The 21,166-nt window shown below is 46.4% G+C and overlaps 1 protein-coding gene across 2 annotated transcripts in view; it reads right to left on the bottom strand.

Moving 5' to 3' along the window:
• Positions 1-20,485, bottom strand: part of LOC135217461 (beta-1,4-mannosyl-glycoprotein 4-beta-N-acetylglucosaminyltransferase-like) — a 67,219-nt gene extending 46,734 nt beyond the window's left edge. The window contains exon 1 of one of the 2 annotated variants that reach the window (XM_064253363.1): positions 20,387-20,485. The gene's annotated coding sequence lies outside the window, so the exon portion shown is untranslated. Of the gene's footprint in view, positions 1-20,213; positions 20,313-20,386 lie in introns of those variants that run through there. The other variant, XM_064253364.1, reaches the window with a different exon arrangement.
• Positions 20,486-21,166: the final 681 nt, after the last annotated feature.

Raw genomic sequence — 21,166 nt, 5'->3', positions numbered from 1 at the left:
TGTGTGCAATTTCATGTAGAATACAAAAAAAAACAACCCATGGTTGTAGCTTTTATCAGTTTTGAAATATTTTCATATAAATAACGATAAGTGCCAAAATTTCAACCTTCCGTCAACTTTGACTCGACCAAAATGGTCGAAAACCGCAATTGTAAACTAAAACTCTTACATTCTAGTAATATTCAATCATTTACCTTCATTTTGCAATAAACTGGAAGTCTCTAGCATAATATTTTGATTTATGGTGAATTTTAGAAAATAAACTTTTTCCTACGTCCGCGCGGTAACTGCCGAAAAAATCAGAAATTTTTTTGTCCGATCGTCGTAATGTTTGCACCATTTTATATTAGCCGTTCCATAAAGTTTTATATTTGAAAATGTGCACAATTTCATGTAGAATACAACCAAAAAAAAAACCCATGGTTGTAGCTTTTATCATATTGAAATATTTTCATATAAATAACGATAAGTGCCAAAATATCAACCTTCGGTCAACTTTGACTCGACCGAAATAGTAGAAAAATGCAATTGTAAGCTAAAACTCTTACATTATAGTAATATTCAAACATTTACCTTTATTTTGCAACAAATTGAAGTCTCTAGCACAATATTTCGATTTTTGGTGAATTTATGAACAAAACTTTCCTTAAGTCAGCGCTGTAACTTCAAAAAATTAAAAAAATTATAAATTTTTTTCATCGTCCGATTGTCGTAATGTTTGCACCATTTTATATTAGCCATTACATAAAGTTTTATATATGAAAATGTGCACAATTTTATCTAGAATACAACGAAAAACAACCCATGGTTGTAGCTTTTATCAGTTTTGAAATATTTTTATATAAATAACGATAAATAGAAAAATTTGACCTTCGGTCGACTTTAACTCCACCAAAATGGTCGAAAACTGCAATTGTAAGCTACAACACTTACATTCTAGTAATATTCAATCAATTACCTTCATTTTGCAACAAACGGGAAGTCTCTAGCACAATATTTCGATTTATGGTGAATTTAAAAAAAAAACCATTTTGTTACGTCCACACGTTACGAATTCGTGCATCATTTTGTGATAATATTTTCTCTGTGTTGCTTTAATAATTTTACAATTTGTTATATACCAAAATCATTGCAATTTAGTGTACAATACAATGAAAAAATAATTAACTCATTAGCTTAAACCGCTTTGCTTACAGAGCGAATTGTATACAATTATATATGAAATTTTTTTTTCATGCTGTCATATATTCAAATATCTATATACGATAATGATATTTTTTTTTCATTTCTGATGGTTGCATACTAAACTTCAGGCAATGAAAAAAACAGGAGCCAAAAATGAACCCTTAATCTTGAAAATTAAGCGTGCTGTGATTTTTTGAAAAAAACTTTTCTTCCGCTTCGGCGCTCACTCGCGAACGCTGCCGGCATAGGGGAGACACTTTCGGAAATGCTGGCTCGGCGTTTAAGGGTTAAACTAAATAATGAGTAAAGTAAACAATTAAGGGAATAAAATTTTGCACCTCATAAAAAGTGTAGTCGTCTGCTGCTCATAACTGTGTTTGCAGAGTGATTGCTTAGGAACCAGGAACAGCAACGTGGTTCAGGTGCAATTTGAAGTGAATTAAGACCAAAATGACAATTTGTCGAAAATTGCATTTTTCCTAACTATACAAACCTGAGGTCCTTTAACAATAGGAAGTAGCTAGCGGCAGCTGGAACGGGTCGTAAGCTCGAACAAGGGGGAGAACGGTAGTTAACTGCTTGTCCGATCATCGCGCGCCGCGCGACTGGGAGGTAAACAAATCACTTTTGCTTTTGGCCCACCCCATGCAAAATACGCAGAGTGAGGGGTGGCATGAGGAGGTTTGTATAGTTAGGAAAAATGCAATTTTCGACAAATTGTCATTTGTTCCGATAGTAATACAAACCATCGGTCCTTTAACAATAGGAAGACTCACTTCTTGGTGGGAGGAATCTGAGTCTTTAAATGAACTGACTGGTGTTCGTCCATCCCTGGAATGCCTCCCTGGTCGTAAGAGCGAGGGAGGGATCCAAGCCTCTGTCCGATTGATCGGGGTGTGCACCGCAGGATCAATGGTCAGACCTCTGGGCCGAGTAACTAAGAGAGCCAGGCAAGCTTATCTCTTCGTACCAGCATTGTAAGAACTTTTTCCTGTACATGAGCAAATATAAGTAATGGGTTTGTCTCATGTAGGCATCCACTTTCTTTCTCCCCCTTGTTGGAGAAAGTGGTGGATATACACTCCTATCTCTAGTTAAAGAGATAGGTATGGAGCTCGGTTGAATAGCTTACCTGCATCTGACTCCTTCCAGCGTGGTAACGACCCGTATCCCTCTGCCCACAGGTAGAGGTAGAGAAAGATGGTGAAGAGAAGCCAGTCACTCTCTCATTCGCACATTCATTCTCCCAGTCATACCAGGAATCGATGCTGTTCTGCCTGCTCGGGTGCTGGGTAAGCTTACACAACGTGTTGAGCAGCCACCACAGGTCCCAGGAAAAAGTATCCAAGGACTTGTGGGCAATATCCCGAAAGTAGAAGGACGTGAAGGTGGTCTGGTTGGCCCAGACACCTGCCTTCAGGACCTGCGCACGGAGAAGTTCTTACGGAACGCTAAGGAGGGTCCGATACCTCTGACTTCGTGGGCTCTCGGTCGGAGCGTACGGATGTCGTCGCTACATCAGCCTCGTACGCTCTCCTGATCACCTCACGCAGCCAGAAAGAAAGCGTGTTCTTGGAAACTTCTTTCTTGGTAACAACCCCAGTGCTAACGAAGAGGCGTCGACACTCAGCCTGAGGTGTCGAGTTCTCTTCAGATAGCGCCGTAGCGCCCTCACAGGACAAAGCAGCATCTCATCCGCATCGTTATCGGTGAAGTCCAGAAGGGAGGGGATCGTGAAAGACTCGAACCTGTCGTCAGGGATCAACGGATTCTGAGTCTTGGCTACGAAGTTCGGGACGAAATCGAGCGTCACAGATCCCCAGCCTCTGGTGTGTTTAACATCATAAGAAAGACCATGTAGTTCCCCTACTCTCTTCGCCGATGCCAGGGCCAGCAAGAAGAGGGTCTTGAGGGTCCAGATCCCTGTCTGACGACTCTCGGAGTGGCTCGAAGGGTCTTCGAGTCAAACTCCTAGGACGAGAGTCACATCCCCACGCAGGGGGCCTGAGTTCCCTGGTGGGCAAGACCTTTCGAAGCTCCTCATTAGCAAGGAGATCTCGAACGAATTCGAGATGTCCAGTCCCCTCAGTTTTAGGACAGAGCAGGGCGGCTCTATATCCTTTAACTGTGGGTACTGAGAGGAGTCTTCTCTCGGCGAAGAAACACGAAGGAAATCCGCTACCTGCTGAAGAGTGGCTCTGAGAGGAGACAGACCCTGTCTACGACACCAACCACAGAAGACGGCCCACTTCCCCTGGTACACAGCTGCAGAGGACTGTCGGACGTGTCCAGCCATCTCTGTTGCTGCGCTACGAGAAAAGCCTCTCGTTCGCAAGAGATGGTGGATAACAGCCAGCCGTGAAGTGAAGGGACTGGACTGCTTGGTGGTACCGTTCTACGTGTGGCTGGGCTAGAATGTTGTGCCAACTGGGTAGCTCTCTCGGTGCGTCCGCAAGAAGAGCCAGCAGGTCCGGATACCAAACGGCTTGAGGCCGTTTGGGAGCCACCAGGATCATTCTGAGATTGGGAGTGACCAGCGCTCGACTGATCACTTTCCGAATCAGACAGAAGGGAGGAAAGGCGTAGGCGAAGAGGTTGTCCCAGGGGTGTTGGAGAGCGTCCTCTGCAGCTGCCCATGGGTCCGGCACGGCTGAAAAGAAAACCTGAAGTTTTCTGTTGTGCCGGGTGGCGAACAGGTCTACGACCGGTCGCCCCCACAGGTTGAAGAGCCTTTCCGCCACGTCTTGGTGTAGAGACCATTCGGTCCCTATCACCTGATCCCGACGGCTGAGCTTGTCCGCTACTACATTCCTCTTGCCTGGAATGTAGCGTGCTGACAGCTCTATCGAGTGAGCCGTGGCCCACTCGTGCACCTGCACCGTCAACTGATGGAGCGAAGAAGAGACACTAGCCCCCCCTGCTTGTTGACATATGCCACTACTGTGGTGTTGTCGCACATCAACACCACTGAGTGTCCCACCAAGCGGTCCTGAAACTCTCGGAGAGCGTTGAACGCCGCCTTGAGTTCCAGGACATTGATGTGAAGGTGCTTTTCGTGATGGTCCCACACACCTGCAGTCAGCAACTCCTCCAGGTGTGCGCCCCATCCCTCGGTCGATGCGTCTGAGAACAGAAGCATCTCCGGGGGGGAGTGCGTATGGGCACTCCTCTTAAGAGGTTCTTGTCGTCGAGCCACCAGGCTAGGTCCTGCCTCACCTTGTCCGTGAGAGCCACGGGAAAGTAAGGAGGATCCTTGGCCTGAGACCAACTCTCCCTTAGCCTCCACAAGGAGGATGAGACCGCAGGTGAAGACGCCCGTGAGGACTAACTTCTCGAGTGACGACAGATGGCCGATCACGACTTGCATTGCTGTGCTGCCTGTTCCTGCCGAGACAGGAAACCGGCCGGCTGCCTCCCTGAATTTGCTGATACGCAAGTCTGCGGGAAAGACCTGCCCTGCTACCGTGTCTATCAGCATACCCAGGTACTTCATCTTCTGCTTGGGTTCGAGATCGGACTTCTCGTAGTTTATCACGATCCCCAGATCGCGACAAAACTTGAGGAGTCGATCTCTGTCCTGTATAGCAACTGCGAGCGGGAGCTCGCCAGGACTAGCCAAACTTCGAGATACCTCAGAAGACGTATCCCGTGCGAATGGGCCCAAGCTGACACCAGAGTGAACCACTCGCCGTGAACACCTGTGGGGCGGTTGAGAGACCGAAACAAAGTGCCCTGAATTGGTACACCGTCCCGTCGAAGATGAAGCGGAGGTACTTTCTGGAGGACTGATGGATGGGTATTTGAAAATACGCGTCCTTCAAGTCCACTGAAAGCATGAAATCGTTCCCCCTGATCGAGTCGAGCACCGAGCGTGCCGACTCCATCGTGAACCGCGTCGTGCGAACGAAGCGGTTCAGTGGGGAGAGAGGTCTATCACCGGACGCACCAGCCCCCCGATGCCTTCTCCACTAGGAAGAGGGCGGCTGTAAAAGCCCGGTGACTGGTCCTCCACGATTTCTACAGCTCGTTTCGCCAGCATGGTCTTGATCTCCTTTCGAAGAGCGTTGTCCTTTGCTGATCCCCGGACATAGGTCTGTAGATGGACCGGTTTGGAGATGAGGGGGGGCCGAGACTCGAAGGGTAGTAGATATCCCTCCCGAAGGACGTCTACTATCCAGTTCTCGGCGCCGTAGCGCTGCCAAGTCGCCCAATGGTTCGCCAGGCACCACACCACTTCTGGCAGCAGGTGAGGGGGAACGCCGTCCCTAGCGTTTCCCTCCTCGTTTCGACTTCTTCCCCCACCACCTCCTCGGGGAAAGGAGGGTTGGGTTGGGAGGAGGGCTGATTACGGCCTCCTCTAGCAGAAGTCGAAACAGCAGGAGTCTTCACACTGGGGCTTGGACGGTGCAACCGTCTTCGCCACCGTGGGAAGCGCTAGCCAAGCTCTTTGGCTTGGCCGCAGTCGCTCGAGATTGCCCAGTAACCTTCGAGACTGCCTGGTGAACTAAGCGGTCACTGTCATCAGTGCGCGCCTTTCCACCGCAGCGTCCACCATCTCTCCGGGGAAAGAGAGCTGGGGAACTCCTAATGGGTCCATTGCGAAGCCCGAGTGCCGCCTCACGCCCGCCCGGCCCCTTGGTCACTCGGGTAAGGACTGCGTCCCTACGTCGAAGAACCAAGTTGGCCCACAGGTTAGCAGTCTGTATGGGCGAGGTTAAGAGATCGCTCTTCCTCCAGACTGGCACAGTCTCCTGAAAGAAGCGTCGTCTTTCGAGAGCAGAACTCCCGGAGCCGGCGCTACTTTGGATATTGTGAGGGGACCACAAATCCAACCAAGAGACTGCCTGGAACGCTGCCATAGCTGTAGATTCCAGGGCAAGTGCCTCCTGCTGCGAGAACCAGAGGTTCTCCGACAGGAGCTGCTGCAGGGACACACCTGGAGTCAGCCTCGCTAACTCCGGGTTAACCTGTTTAGGCAGTATCGGGTCTTCCGAAGGCACGTAGAATCGCCTCTGACGCTGTAGAGGGGGAGGAAGCAGCTTAGAAGACCGTCCGGATTCAGCGAATCCTCCCGTCTGAGACGAGATTCTCAACTTGATCCAGGACTGAGTCTGCAAGCTCTGATCGCGGTAACCCCACCATCATTTTGGGTTCCCTCTTGGGACCCCAAATGATTCGAGGCCGGGACGTGGGCTCTGCCGGTGGGTAGCGGCGATCCTTCCGCAAGGTCATTATGCTGACGAATCAGCTTAATGACCTCTGCAAAGTTGCCTCTGTCATCTCGGGAGTTTACTGCGTCTTGTGGAGTAGGACCGTCCAGTCCCTCCAGCAAGAACAGGTCCCGTGATACTCCTCCTTCAGAAGGAGGAACAGCGGCAGACCCCTGACGGTCACCTCCAACTACTTGCGCGTATGTTCTGGTCGGTCCTAAAACCGTGCCTGAGCCTTACGGCGTCATAGCGGGATCGCGAGCGGCGCACACCCTCGTGATCACTCCTCGGTACCCTCGCTCCTCCCGGTATAGCCCGAGGAGGTTGAAGGTACGGGAGAGGCAGACCTGACGCTCCCCCCTCGCTCTGCTGGCAGGACCAGCGTGCGTGGGGGCTGCTGCTGATCGTCAACCCGCGGTGGCGATCGAGCAGCAGGCCTAGCCTTGCCGCTCGCCTTGGGGCGATAGGCTCGGCTGAGAACGTCGAGGCTGATTCTCTAGCGTCAGCGAGCTGTTGCTGGTTACCGTCTCCGCCCGGTCCCTATGGGAGCGGCGGTCAGGTGACCTGCTAGGCTCTCTGTCGCGGCGAGACCGGCCAGCGTCCTCTCAACTCGGCGCGTCGAGCCGCTGGTACCAGCCGTGGCTGGTACCGACGGCCGCGGGGAAACCCCCTTCCTCGCCTCAACCCGTGGCTGGTCAGCGACCGTCACGTCAACCCGAGCAGCCAGTTGGTCGCTGTGGAGAGCGTCCCACTGGCCTGGCGAGAGTCGTGTGCACGACTCTCGCCAGTCTTCTGCTCCGCGCCGCTGTCTTGACGGCGAGCGAGCTCGGACGTCAAGACTTTGGCTGGACGGTCTCCCGTGGAAGAGCGTCCACTCGGTACTTCTCCGCGAACGAGAAGCAGCCGAGACGGAACCTGGTTTAGCGGCAGAAACCGCTAACACCAGGTGAGGGACGTACCAGCCGAGGCTGGTACACCTCTGGTCCCCATCGTCTTCTTCTTTGCAGAGGAAGAGACGGGCCCCGTTCCCGAAGGAACAGGAGGACCAGCAGAAGAGCTCCCCGACTCGCCTGAGCGAGACGGGCCCTTAGAAGATCCTCCCGAAGGAGTCTTAGGGAGGGGCGGAGGGAGGAGGCAGCCTTCTTCTTCTTCGGCTGTTTAGCCTTAGAAGTCGAAGGGGAAGAGGAGGCAGCAGACGACGAAGAAGACGACGAAGACGACGACGACACCTTCCTTCTTCTTCCTCTTCTTCTTCGCCAGGCTCCGCAGGACAGACGTCAGGTCTTCCATCCAGGAGGGAGCCGGGGCAGTTGCCGAAGCAACAGGGCCCGACTGCACCTGTCCGGAAAGACCTGAGACTGTGACAGCACCACCAACAGCAGGAACAACAGGACAGGTCCAGGAACAGCAGGAACAGCATGCACATTATCTGAAAGGGAAGGAGCAGCAGGGACAGCAACAGGTACGGCAGGCACGGGCAGGCACCGCAGGAGAGCCAGGCGTCCTGTCGGCAGCTACCGTCATTCTCGGCACGGCGGCAGGTCCAGGGGGGTACTCTTGGGGACAGCGGAAGTCCGGGGTCGGCAACACAAGAACCCAGGTGGCGGTGGCACCGTCCTCTTTGGTACTGGCAGTAATAGGTTTGTGTATTGCAGCCGTTGGAGTGTCACCGTCATTACATGGTGTATACCACCAAGTGCGGTGGCATATCATACGATGGTGTAGATATTGTGGTAGTGGTAGTGGTTACCGTACCATGAGTGACCACTGCCGGACACCCGCCAACCGCTGATCAACCCCTGTATTACTAGGCACTCCCCTGCAGTCCCAGCGATCTCCCACACCTGTCCCAGGTCGTCCTTCGCTGATGGCACACTGCCGACGCAACAGTCGGGTTAGTCAGAGGGTTTCCTCGCGCCTGGTGGGGGAGAAGAACCCCACCCAGAGCGGACGGAAGACCCCGAATACAACTGGACGTCCGGGTAGCGGGCGCCCTCCTCCACACTCGACGGATCGAGAGAGGAGAAGGACTCCGCTACCCCCCCCCGCAGGGGAAGGCGCGAAACGTGGGGGCTGGCCGGGGGGCATAATTTTCCGTTACCAAAGGAGTCACTGGACTTTCCGATGACTTCTTTGGCGGCCTAAGTCTCTTCCTGCCCTCGTACAGCACCCACTGCGCCTCGGGAGGCCAATTCATACATGTTACACATGGCTCGGTGCGGGAGCATTCTCGCCCCCGACACCGAGTACAAACTCGTGTGGATCCACATCCACAAATGATCTGAATCCGCCGCATTTACGCCCCTCCAGCCCGGGACACACTCTACGGGCGACTGGGGGGCGCGGCGAAATCTCCATTTCTTGATCACTCATTATTACAATGAAAAAAGAAATGTAAATGTACTTACAAGCATACACTCTCAAACACACTAGGAAAAAGAGGGCTGATACTCAAAGCAAACGACAAAGCGGGCAGAGCGATGACGAGCACGTCCTATCCTCACACGGCCGAAAGCAAAAGTGATTTGTTTACCTCCCAGTCGCGCGGCGCGCGACGATCGGACAAGCAGTTAACTACCGTTCTCCCCTTGTTCGAAGCTTACGACCGTTCAGCTGCGCTAGCTACTTCCTATTGTTAAAGGACCGATGGTTTGTATTACGTATCGGAACAAATGTGTATACTTCCACTAATATAGGGTAGATCACCATGGCAGGCCAACCTTCATCACGGTGGACGGGTCTTATTCACTCGATATTTAATTGGTGAAACAAGAATACAATTGCAACTCTAAGCATACCATTTAAAAGACTGAAGTTTCGTCAACATAATGTGATATATGAAAGCCCCACACGAACTAAAATAAGCATGTGAGCTCTTCGTAAAATATGTTTTCAAGGCAGTTTTGAAATCCAATATGGTGGCTACGTTTTTCATGGAAGGTTCTGATCAGTGATGGCCACCATCTTTCCCAGCCTTCCCAGCACTCATTTGAACAATGTTAGCGTATATATGTAACGTTTATTGATCTTACTCAAGATTGCAGTTGTAATCAGCACAATAAAACAACATTTTGTTGCCTATATTAGTGAAAGTATGAAACTTGTATTCGGGGTTATGGTTTGAACTGAATTCATTCTTACCTTGTAATCGGTGGTTTTTATCCTTACTGCCATCACAACTGAAACTCCACAGTGCTTATTTGATTGTTATTATACACATTTGGTCTCAGTTCACTCCACATTGCACTTAAACCCGTTGCTGTTCTGGTTTCTAAGAGCGCGCGCCATAAACACAGTTATGAACAGCAGACGACGACAGACGACGAAACTGCAAAGTTTTATTCCCTAAACTGTTTACTTTACTCGTTATTTAGTTTAAATTTACTTTGTTATTTAAAAATTTTGATTTAATTCATGTATATTATCCCTTTTTTGCAACCAAATTACCCCGCAAAAATTACAGATAATTTCTAAAGTAGATAAATCAAATGTTTCTAACGTTTTTCGTACATCTGGCTGCCGAAAACCATAGAGGAACGAATACAGAAAAATGCATAGAGGAACGACTACGGAAAAGTGAATTATATACATGTTTTTTTTTTTTTTTTGCTTTTTTGTTTTGCTAGCACTTTTCATTGATTTCAGTCTTTTATTTTAGTATTTTGAATTTCTTTAATAATCGTATGCCAGAAATAAATGTAACCTTTAATGTTTGCATGCTTTAATGTTTGCATGCTAAGAATGGCAAAATCATCGTTGCCACATTAGTGGAGGCTTCACACATACGCCGTTCCATTATTATAAACTGTTTCCATGAATTCTAGTTGTCATAGTAATGCAATAATGATAAAAATTGCTTTAATATTTATGTATATATACTTCCAATACATAACCTAATTTCACCAATTTCAACGTTTGTGTGTAGTCTTTATACCCAGTTTGGAGGGTCAACACATAACGAATGGCAACAGAGAGAGAGAGAGAGAGAGAAAGGAAGGAGGAACGAAGAAGAAAGGGATGGCGGTGGAGGGGGGGGGGGGTGGGGGGGGGGAGAGGGTAGGTGGAGCTTTATACGCTTTTGTGTTCGTATCCATTTCTGCACATAATGGAGTTTTTGTCTCTTGGTACAAGGACAAGTGTCGTTATTCTTTACGATTAGTGATTCACGATACCCCTTATAAATTACGGCACTGGGTGTAATGCACCTATAGCAAAATCTCGTTCTGTTACGAGTGTTCGTTACAGAAATAGGTATTGCCCAAAATGTGCTTGCACTGTCTCTGAAACCCATAGTAGACATGCTGCTTAGTTGTCAATCAAGTTTTTATAACCAAGTATTTTTTACAAGCTAGCTATTGAATAAATATGATATTGTTATGATACAATAAAGTTTGTTCATACTTACCTGGCAGATATATATATAGCTGTATTTTCTGAAGTCCGACAGAATTTTAAAAACTTCCGACACGCAGTGGTCGGCAGGTGGTAGTACCCATTCCCGCCGCTGGGAGGCGGGTATCAGGAACCATTCCCATTTTCTATTCATAATTTTTATTTCCACTGTCCCCTGAGGGAGGTGGGTGGGTACTTGATTATATATATCTGCCAGGTAAGTATGAACAAACTTTATTGTATCATAACAATATCATTTTGTTCATGAAACTTACCTGTCAGATATATATATAGCTGAATCCCACCTTTGGAGGTGGGAAGGGACAGAATAGAAGGATTTTGGGAAACAAATGCATGCAGATGATTTACATCTTGGTTCCACCTGTTAGCATAGCTGGCTTCGTGGTTACTGCCACGTAAGTCGCTTGTGCTACTAGAGTTGCCAGCGAGGTAGAGACCTATATAGCTGGTGCACTCCAGATGATCTGTCAAAAACAAGGGGCGAGACCACGACGTGACTAGACCATATTGGACCATACCATGAGGGCTAAGAAGTAAAATAAAATATATATATAAAGTGGGCGCTGAAAGTCTTTGCACCCCTGAAGGCTGCGCAAAGACTTTCAGCGTCTTAAAGAATCCTCCATATCAGTCACGGAAAATGCCTGAGAGAAAAAATTACTAATTGGGCACCTTTTATTGTTTCCACTGTGTCCTTGATTAAGGAAACAATACTGATCAGTAGCTCATTAGCCGTGGTGTAAGTCGGTTTTTTTTGCTGGCACTCCTGTCAGGATTTGTTCTTCTCGTGGTGTTGCCCTTGTGTTGCAATCCCTGTGCCTTTATGCGTAATGGTGGGTCCTTATACTTCTAGGGATGATCGTGTAAGGGTCATTCAGTGTTTTGAATTAGGGTTAAATACCGCTGAAATTGTGCGGCAGACGGATTTGAAGCGTCGAACAGTTCAGAAACATTGTTGCGCGGTACAAGGCGTCAGGGAAGAAAGAGGTACCTCTTCCCGCCAAGAATCGGGAGGCCCCCGTGCTCGTCGAACGATCTATTTCGCTACTGAGAAGGGAAGAGAGCTTAATCCTTCACACAGCGCTCGTCAATTCAGGGAAGAAAACCCTGAAATTTTAGGAAAGTGTAAAAGTACGTACTTTACAGACGTACTTGTCATGCAAGTTGGGATTCAAGAGTGTTGTGGCTCCTAAGAAGAGCAGCTAACTGACGCCCATATTAAGAAACGAAAGTTTTTTTTTCATAGATTTGGTAATGGGACGTTAAAACTAACACAAAAAAAGTGTTGTTCACTGACGAATCCACATTCCATTGCTCGGCAAGCACCTCAACGAAAGTTTGGCGAAGTCCCGCCTTAACAAGTGCAGTGACAAACTTATTCGTCCTCGTGAAAAGTTTCCCAAAACTTTGATGGTATGGGGTTCTATGGGTTATGAGGGAGTTGGGGAATTGTGTATATTTGAAAATAATGAACGAGTGAACCAGCACATTTATTACGTTGTGCTAAATGAATATTTAGAGGGGAGCTTTGAGAAGACAGGTGCTTCAATTCTTCAGCAAGACGGCGCACGGTGCCACACAACGCCATTGATTAGGAACTGGTTGCAGGATTGTGGTGTGGAGCTTTTAAGTGACTGGCCCCCTAATTCCCCTGATTTTAGTCCCATAGAAAATCTGTGGTCGATCATTAAAAAAACGTTTGCAGAAGGTTGACTGCTCCAATATCGAGAAACTCAAAGCCGCCATCATCGCTGCTTGGAACAGTATCGAACCAGAGATCTTGTCAGCACCTCATTGAAAGTTGTTCCCCGACGGCTGAAGGCAGCTAAAGAGAACAAATTTGGTGCTACCAAATACTAGAAAGTCTAAGGTAAACTGACACACCATTTCAATATCTTTACTAAATTTTTGCATTCCTTTACAGGTCGAAGAAGGTGCGCGTGTGTATGCGTTTGCCTAAATTGCACTGGGGTGTAAAGACTTTCGGCGCCTACTTTATATATATATATATCACCACCTGACCAACCTAGCCAAAGTTAAGGTGTTTTAAGTAAGGCTTAAGAGTTAAGAAGTCGCCGTTGTCGGCGACTCCTCAACTAAATAAGAGCTCTTCCTAACCATTTTCTACAGGATAGGATGAGTGGTACTTCTTGCCCCCAAGATTGTGTCTGCACACAGTATGGCCCTAGCGAGCAGCAGATCTCATATGCCATCTTCACATCTCGCAGGGAGTGTGAAGTGAACACAGAGTTGCTTCGCTAAAACATGGTACTCAGGATGTTGCTGAGTGCCATGCTCTGTTGAAATGCTTCCGAGGCCGCGCCCTCACCTCGTGAGCATCAGATAAAAAATTTCAAATCTTTGTGCAAACAAACAATGAAGGAGCATTTTTGAAAGAACTCCTTAACACTAAAGCCAGGGTGTTTCTTCGATATGGGCAAGTCTGGTCTTTTTCGGAACACTGCAGATTGCCCGCCGAATGACTTCGACTTTCTTGGGTTTTATGTAGATAAAACTTGAGAGACCCGACAGGGCACAGGACTCTCTCTGGCTCCTGCCCACTAACTTGTGCCATCCTTGCTTCCAAGCTCCTGGCCCAAGGACAAAACGGGTTTCCATTCTTAGGCCACAACGGAAGGCTTAGAGAGCACACCGTCTTGTGTTCTCTAAAGCCAAAACTTGTGACGATGGCTTAAAATTTCACTAACCCTCTTTGTCGTATCTAGGGTGGTTAGAAGAAGGCCGTCCTGATCACATGCAAGAAGTTAACAGGTAGGAGAGGTTCGAATGCTTTGACATCAAGAACTTCAGACTACGTCTAAGTTCCATATTGAAAGCTTCGATCTGGACATGCACAGTCAGTCCGTCTGTACTAAAGTCAGGTGACCGACCAGTTGACCAGTCAGACGAATCAAGGACAGCAAGGCTGTACCCTGAAGACCATAAGGCACTATTCTTCGCTGAAGGATGAGTGTCTGGACTGCCTGGGCGATTCAATCTAAGCAAACCTTGGGGGTGTATCAACGCAACCCAACGTCGTCAGCGAATCAACTCCTGACTCGAGCTTCTGGTGCCAGGAGAAAGGAGCGAGGAGCAAAAAGGCGATTCAGTCCCGAAGGAAGAATGCCTGACAGTCCAACCTGGTCTCATGTTACACGATCATCGGGGGTGTATAAACGCAACCGACTTCGTCAACAAGAAACTCAGGGCTACTATATGTCGCCTGATCTCGCACGAGTGCCTGACTCCAAGAAAACAGGTGAGACAAAAAGTAGATGGTGAGCGAGTTTCGAGATTCCACAGAACTCAAAGATCGTGAAGGGCTTTGTTGTTTGACAGGACGCAAATCCTCTGAGCCCAAAGGCCGTCAACAACATATTTGCGTATTCTTTAATAGTTGTGACTGCCAGCTTATCCCATTCTTCAGACGGAAATGGAAGACGGTAATCTTATTCCTGTCAACATCTCGATAGTCTGAACGTAGTCAGACTCAGAGCGGAGAGGTTATAGGTACCTTTCGAGTTAGAGTAGACCGACTCTCTCGGAAAAGGTCCTTGGAAAGTGATCTAGGAAGTATGTGACCTCTGTGAATCCAGGATCCTGAGGGCCAACATGGGGCGATCAGCGTCATTGTCGCTCCCTGTGACGTCATAAATCCTCTTATTACATTTCCTAAGCGATTGAAAAAGGGGAAAAAGAGACTAAAAAAAAAACATCCATCCCCGTTCAATATCATAGGATGGCGTTTAATGGTACCGATCCCGGATCGAGAATAAGGGAGCAGAGAAGAAGAAGCCTCTTCGTCCTCAACATATCGAAGAGAAGAATTAAAGGGCGTCCCTGAAGTCTACACAACTCTCAACTTACTTCTAAAGAAAGATTCCACTCGGAAGTGAATAGTTGCTGCCGTCGATTCGAGACGATTCGAACGGACTTTTGTAATCCTGTAACGAACCTGTAGAGGATCGTTACATTCTACGCCTGTTGTTATAATAGGCTCTTTCTCGTAAACTCGAGCAGGGACCGAGGAGAAGATACTTGTTAAGAAATGAGAGAGCTGTGGAAAATCAGAGTTGATGTGGACCACTGGTTCCCAAAAAACTCGTTTCGAGGACTGGAGGGACGACCGAATTGCATTTACTTCTTTCAGATTAAGATCCAGGACATCTGAAACTCTATCCAGATGTCCGGCACCTTCTTTCTATCATGACGCACTGAGAGATGTTCAGAATCATTCCTAGACCTTGAATAATATTTCAGTTTCCGGTAGGAAAAAACTGTGGTCTGAATTGCAGTCTATTCGGGGAAACAAACTTCTTCAGTAAGGAAATGGTCCCCAGCAAGCTCATCCATTCCCTCCCCGAGTATGCTTACTTCCCTAATAAGGCTGCGCTTTGCCTAAGCAAGAGAGCATATAAAAGTGCAATGTTGCGGTAGACTCGTAGTTCTATACCGTGCGGTAACGAGCACCGAAAGGATTAAGAGATAACTCTGTTGAACACAGTAAGCAAAACGAATGCAACATTTATTCATTCCACGTAAGAAATCCCCTCAATTTTAGGCTAAAGTCCGTGATTGTAGGACAGAGATACAGTTAGTCAGTCAATTCCGCAGGAGAGACGTAACCGCCAGCACAGAGATAAGTTAGTCAGTCAATCCCGCAGAGAGAGAGACGTAACCTACAGCGCATGACAGCGCACGATCTGGTTACTGGCTCGGTTGGACAGTCAGACACAGCAGCAGCCAGCAGCTTACGAACGTCGTCTCTTAACTTTATGTCTGGGTTGCCAGCTACCCTATTCTACGAAGAAATAGGTCCGTTTATTTTTTTTGAGCAAAAAAAAAGGGGGGGGACTCTCAAGCTGGTATATTTAAGCGAAACAGAAAACGCTAAATATATAGATGCGTTTGTGTCGTCAGAACACTACCATACAACGGTAAAAGATAAATCGGAAACTCCTGGAAGGCTGCAGGGATTAACGATTAAATGTCCTTAAATAGACAATAGACCTCTCGGTTGCCATCCGAAGAGGTAACTACAGCAAGCGTAGATGACTTGAAACCAACCCAGAAGTAAAATAACGCAAGGCAAAATATGAAATTATATCACAATAAAGTTTGTTCATACTTACCTGGCAGACATATATATAGCTGAATTCGGAAATACAGCTACATACATATCTGACAGGCAAGTTTCATGAACAAAACTTAAGAGAATCGAAGCAGTCAGCTCAAGCTTCTTATGTTATTGGACATAAGCGTTCATTGACGTAGTCTACAAGTCTATTCTTGTACGAGTCTGCGAATGACGAATGAGAGCTCTTCCGAATCTTGTCAATAAGAGCTTATTCGCTTACGCAATATCAAGTTAATGAGATGTAACCCATTTACGGGACAAAGAGATATTTTGTCAATGAGGGGATACCCACTTACTTGACAAAACGATAGTATATTGTCAATAGGGGAAAGTCACTGAATTGACAAAACGTAATCCAGGAAGTCGAGCATTTAATTTTTCCGATTTCCCGTCTCAAACGAGGAAGGGGCAAGAATCCTGTTAAGAGACTGGGCTTACGGCAGGTAGAACGACGATGTTCAATTCGGCAGCGTAGTCCCGACTAGAAACTAACAAAATCTATCATCTGAAAAAACCCTTTCAGATGGGCTAAAAAGCTTGCAAAATTATCCTGGGAAGAGGAAGAAACTCTCCAACCAGCTTCCTCTCCCGTATCACAACTAATGCCTGCTAAAGCTTAAAATTTATTGGCAGTATGGCAAAGGAAGTCCTGTCTTGCGCTTTCCTGAAGAGCGTCCTTTTGATGAGTGCCTTTGCAAGAATCCTACTGAACGTTGCCGAGAGTCCTGACGTGCAGGACATCCAGCCTTACATACCCCGTAACTGCCTTATCGCAAAGTCTTGACTGCGGTAGTGGCAACTTAAATTTATTGGCAGAATGGCAAAGGTTGCGGTAGAGCAAACGAGATCTTCCCTTGAGCTTTCCTTAACTCCATCCACCTATGCGAAAAGCAATATTAATTGATTGAGACCTCTTGAATTCACGAAACCCGATGTCTTGCTGGGTTTCGAAGAAGTTGTCTGTTCACTTTAAGCTTCCTCCGAAGCACTGCCTACTTCACATTCTTTGCAGGTGAGGTAGAAGGTATCACCGAAGGTAGAGGTAAAAATTCTTTAGGCCCATATCTGAAACAAGAGCTTGAAGAGTTCAACAGAAACGTTCAGCCAGGCGACACACCTGGCGTGCGCTGGTGCACGCTCGGCGTCCACTGGCGCGCGCTCGGCGTCCACTGGAACGCGCTCGGCGTCCCACTGGGCGCGTGGCGCTCGGCGGTCCACTGGGCGCGCGCTTGGCCTGTACCCGGCGCAGCGCCTGGAGTCCATCCGAGCGTCCCGGGCGTCCGCTCTCAAAAGCTTTCCTGCTACTATGACTTCTTTTACGTATTTCTCGGTGGAAAGACGGACACGAGTTCAGGCGACGTTCGCCTTCTTACTTCTCACTGAAACGCATAACGAGAGAGAGAGAGAGAGTAGAGAGAACTGAAGCGTCCTCTTCTATAAAAGCTTCTATTTAGAGGGGCGCGAGTCCTTCCGAAAGCTCCAACCCCTGCATGGGGAGGACGCTTCGGAGGACGAGAAGCAATCTTTCAGGATTCGTGCACGGCACGCACTTTGGCAGTCGTCTGGGGATTTTCATCAGAAACTGCCGAAGGCACGCCAGATCGGTGGGGGTTCCTTGTAACCCTCCTTAGGCTTTCGGACGAATGCTCCCTCCCAGGGTCCTGGGAGTCAAGCAGAGGTCCCAACAGCCTAGAGGCGAAACGAGGACCGATCTGACGCACCCTCCACTACACAAGGGGTATCACTGCACTTCTGCACTTCACTTTACTCTCTAAAGCAAGCACTTTCGATTCTAAGTTACGAATCGAAAGAGTATCAGAGAAAGGGCAATTCCTCTACAGACACTGCTTAGGGCCCGAAGGCAACACTGCAGGGTTAGGAGTAACAATTACAGAAGTAGCACTTCACAGCAATGAAGGAGAGCGAGCACCTCTCGTAGATATATCATAGCCCGTAGGCCATACTTAAAATACAGGGTTAGGCAAAATAAAGTCTACAGGAAGGTTAGCAGGTTCACTACCCTGACTTTTGTTACTGATTAATTGCGTACATACGAATCAACGTCTACTACGAATTAGACATGTTTACTGATTAATTGAGTACATACGAATCATACGTCTTCCTTACGGAATAGGGACAAAGTCACACTCCTTACATGACAAATCTCAACAAAGAAGCAAGACCCATACCCCCTCGTGCATACCAAGTGCGGATCTACCGAAGCTTTCGGTAGCCACACCCATCTTTGCAGACAACCCCGTCTGAAACTAGCCTAACTAGATTCAGATATTTTATGCAAAAATGAATCAAATTCAAATCAATTTAAGATAGCGTATGCCTAGCCACAAACCCCACAAATCCAAGTAAATAAATCAAAAGACAATTAGGATACTTAGCGGCAATGAAGTTTCCAAAATCCTAAGACGGAGGTACTGAAAACAGGTGTTTTCAGCACCGGCGACAGAAAAATTATGAATAGAAAATGGGAATGGTTCCTGGTACCCGCCTCCCAGCGGCGGGAATGGGTACTAACCACCTGGCTGACCACTGCGTGTGTCGGAAGTTTTTAAAATTCTGTCGGACTTCAGAAAATACAGCTATATATATATCTGACAGGTAAGTTTCATGAACAAATTGTAGTTTTTCTGTCAAAAACAAAACATTATGCCCCTCAATGCTAACTTTCCTCTTTTAACGACTTTCTGGTCATTGCAAATTCGGCCCCATAATTTCTTATGGTGCGAAAACAGACAGAGGCCCATGGACCGAAAACGATTGCGTCACACTACGGCGATAATCCAGCAGTAAAACATCTTCATATATCCAAAAAGTAAATAATAAAGATATATATGCGCATTACGATTATAACAATTACATGTATAGCTGATAACAATCTGCATGAATAACTGGTAAACTGTTCTGCAATGACAGTTGAGTATAGCAATTATTTACAATAGGTACGAAAGTCAAGATGTCGTGATGTCATAATACAGAACTTAAAAGAACGTTCTAATTCAGAAAAATAATTACTTAAATTTGAGTCAGAGTCGAGTTACTTTTTCAATAACGAATATTTTCAAATTAATCCATCATAAATATGTAAAAATATTGATGTTTTACTACTTATTTAAAATTAGCTAAGAGCACGCTTCTCGTCATCTTCTACCAAAACAGCTGTTTACTCCTGGCTTGTTTGTTGGTGAGAAATCGTGTTTCGATTGTTGTGATGAAAGTGCTCCAGCGTCTGTGGGCACAAGTGGTGTGCGGATTTATCACAGGAAATGGTTAGTTTATTGACACAAGCTACTCCGTAAACATCGAGATGGCGTCAATCTTCTAAATACCTCGAGTTGTAAGTAAAAATGTTGAACGCGTTTTGGTGAGATTTGCACTACGTTTGAGACCGTTTTCAGTACCCTCTGTTTAAATCTTAAAATTTGGCCTTAATTTCTAACTTTGGAGAAAATACTTACTTCAAAAGGAGAGTAGAGGTCTTTAGCTCCGTTTCTCACCAACAACAAGTCGCGACTGATGCCCATCTCGGGTGTCAGGACGCGTTATAATGTACTTTTTCGGAGGGTGGCAAGCGTTGAATGTAGGTGGCCTGGTTGGCCTGCCGTGGTGATCTACCCTAGGCAACAAAATGTTGTTTTATTGTGCTGATTACAACTGCAATCTTGAGTAAGATCAATAAACGTTACATATATATGCTAACATTGTTCAAATGAGTGCTGGGAAGGCTGGGAAAGATGGTGGATTGTCTGTGGTTAGAATGGCCAGCCATGCGATTGCTGCCATATTGGATTTCAAAACTGCCTTGAAAACATATTTTACGAAGAGCTCACATGCTTATATTAGTCCGTATGGGGCTTTCATATATCACATTATGTTGACGAAACTTCAATCTTTTGAATGGTATGCTGAGTTGTAATTGTATTCTTGTTTCACCAATTACCTAAATATTGAGTGAATAAGGCCTGGCCAGTGCGATGACGATGGATCGTCTGCGGTTGTTTAGCCAAGTTCATTCCTTTTGAAGCAATTCACTCCTTATTTTTCATCTTCCCCAAGTTTCGAAACCTGTTTTCTACTGCAGTCAATGGTAAAACTACAGGCTAATAACTTGATCGTAGCTGTAGCAGGGGTTGGGAACTTAAATAAAACATGTTTTACACCAGCAATAATGATGAGGAACATACAAAACTCCTAATAACCAGTAGGAAACATATACAGTGCAAGTATCTGGCGAAAAGTTAGGCTTCCCTTACCTGCAGCATGCCTAAAATTAAGCTACATTCCAAGACGAAAAGTCTAGGTATGCCAGGTTAGGTTACCTCGATTACTATTTTCACAAACTGTTATGCGGAAGTGGTTTGGAAAGTACATTACACATTTAATGATATGCACGTTATGACACTTGTGGGACAGGTATCATACTCACTCTCCATACGTAACGAGAAGAATTAAGTAACTTTCACCAGATCGAACTAGTCATCTGTTTCTTGCACTCAGTGTTTACATTCTACATGCCATTCGCTCACGAGTCACGAATTTGCCAACACTTAGCTGCGTTCGCTGCTACAAAATTTCACAAAATAAATCGTAATTCAATTACATGAACATCAAATGTAAGCGTAGAGAGCAGACAATAATTAATTTTTACTTAAGCCGATAACTGATAACATGAAAATTATATAGGATAGCTTTCCGTAAAAGCAATATTAAAAAATTGAATAGCAAACAGCACACCCCCGAGCACTTGACTACTATGGGCTTTGCTGTTCAGTCACTTAGTCATTAGCAAAATGAACTGCTTTAGATTAAGCACCTGCCTTGCCTAAAGCGGCACTTAGTTATGCTCATGCTCAAGTTAAATGGTATGAGAGGTCTGGTGTGAACCTTGAGACTCTCCAACATTATCAGTTAATACTCCTCGTTAAATCACAACACGAAAGGTCTGCTTACAACACCAATTACGGATGAATCAACAATACTGCATTGGATAAAATCCATAGATTTTGCACACAAAGAAATCTGAAAATGATAAAGTACACTTGACCTTGCCTCAGTTCTAAATTAAATAAATTATCTTTCCAATATCTTCCGTTCATATTTTTTTTCATTTTAACAATAATATAAGTTGTCATCCTTTCCAACTCATCTAACCATGCTCGAGGAGAACTATTCCTTTGAATCATTACATGTGCTGAAGACCATAGCT

Source organism: Macrobrachium nipponense, chromosome 7 (genome assembly GCF_015104395.2).
Source record: "Macrobrachium nipponense isolate FS-2020 chromosome 7, ASM1510439v2, whole genome shotgun sequence".
NCBI lineage: Eukaryota > Metazoa > Arthropoda > Malacostraca > Decapoda > Palaemonidae > Macrobrachium > Macrobrachium nipponense.
This window is presented reverse-complemented; position numbering and strand designations above follow the sequence as displayed.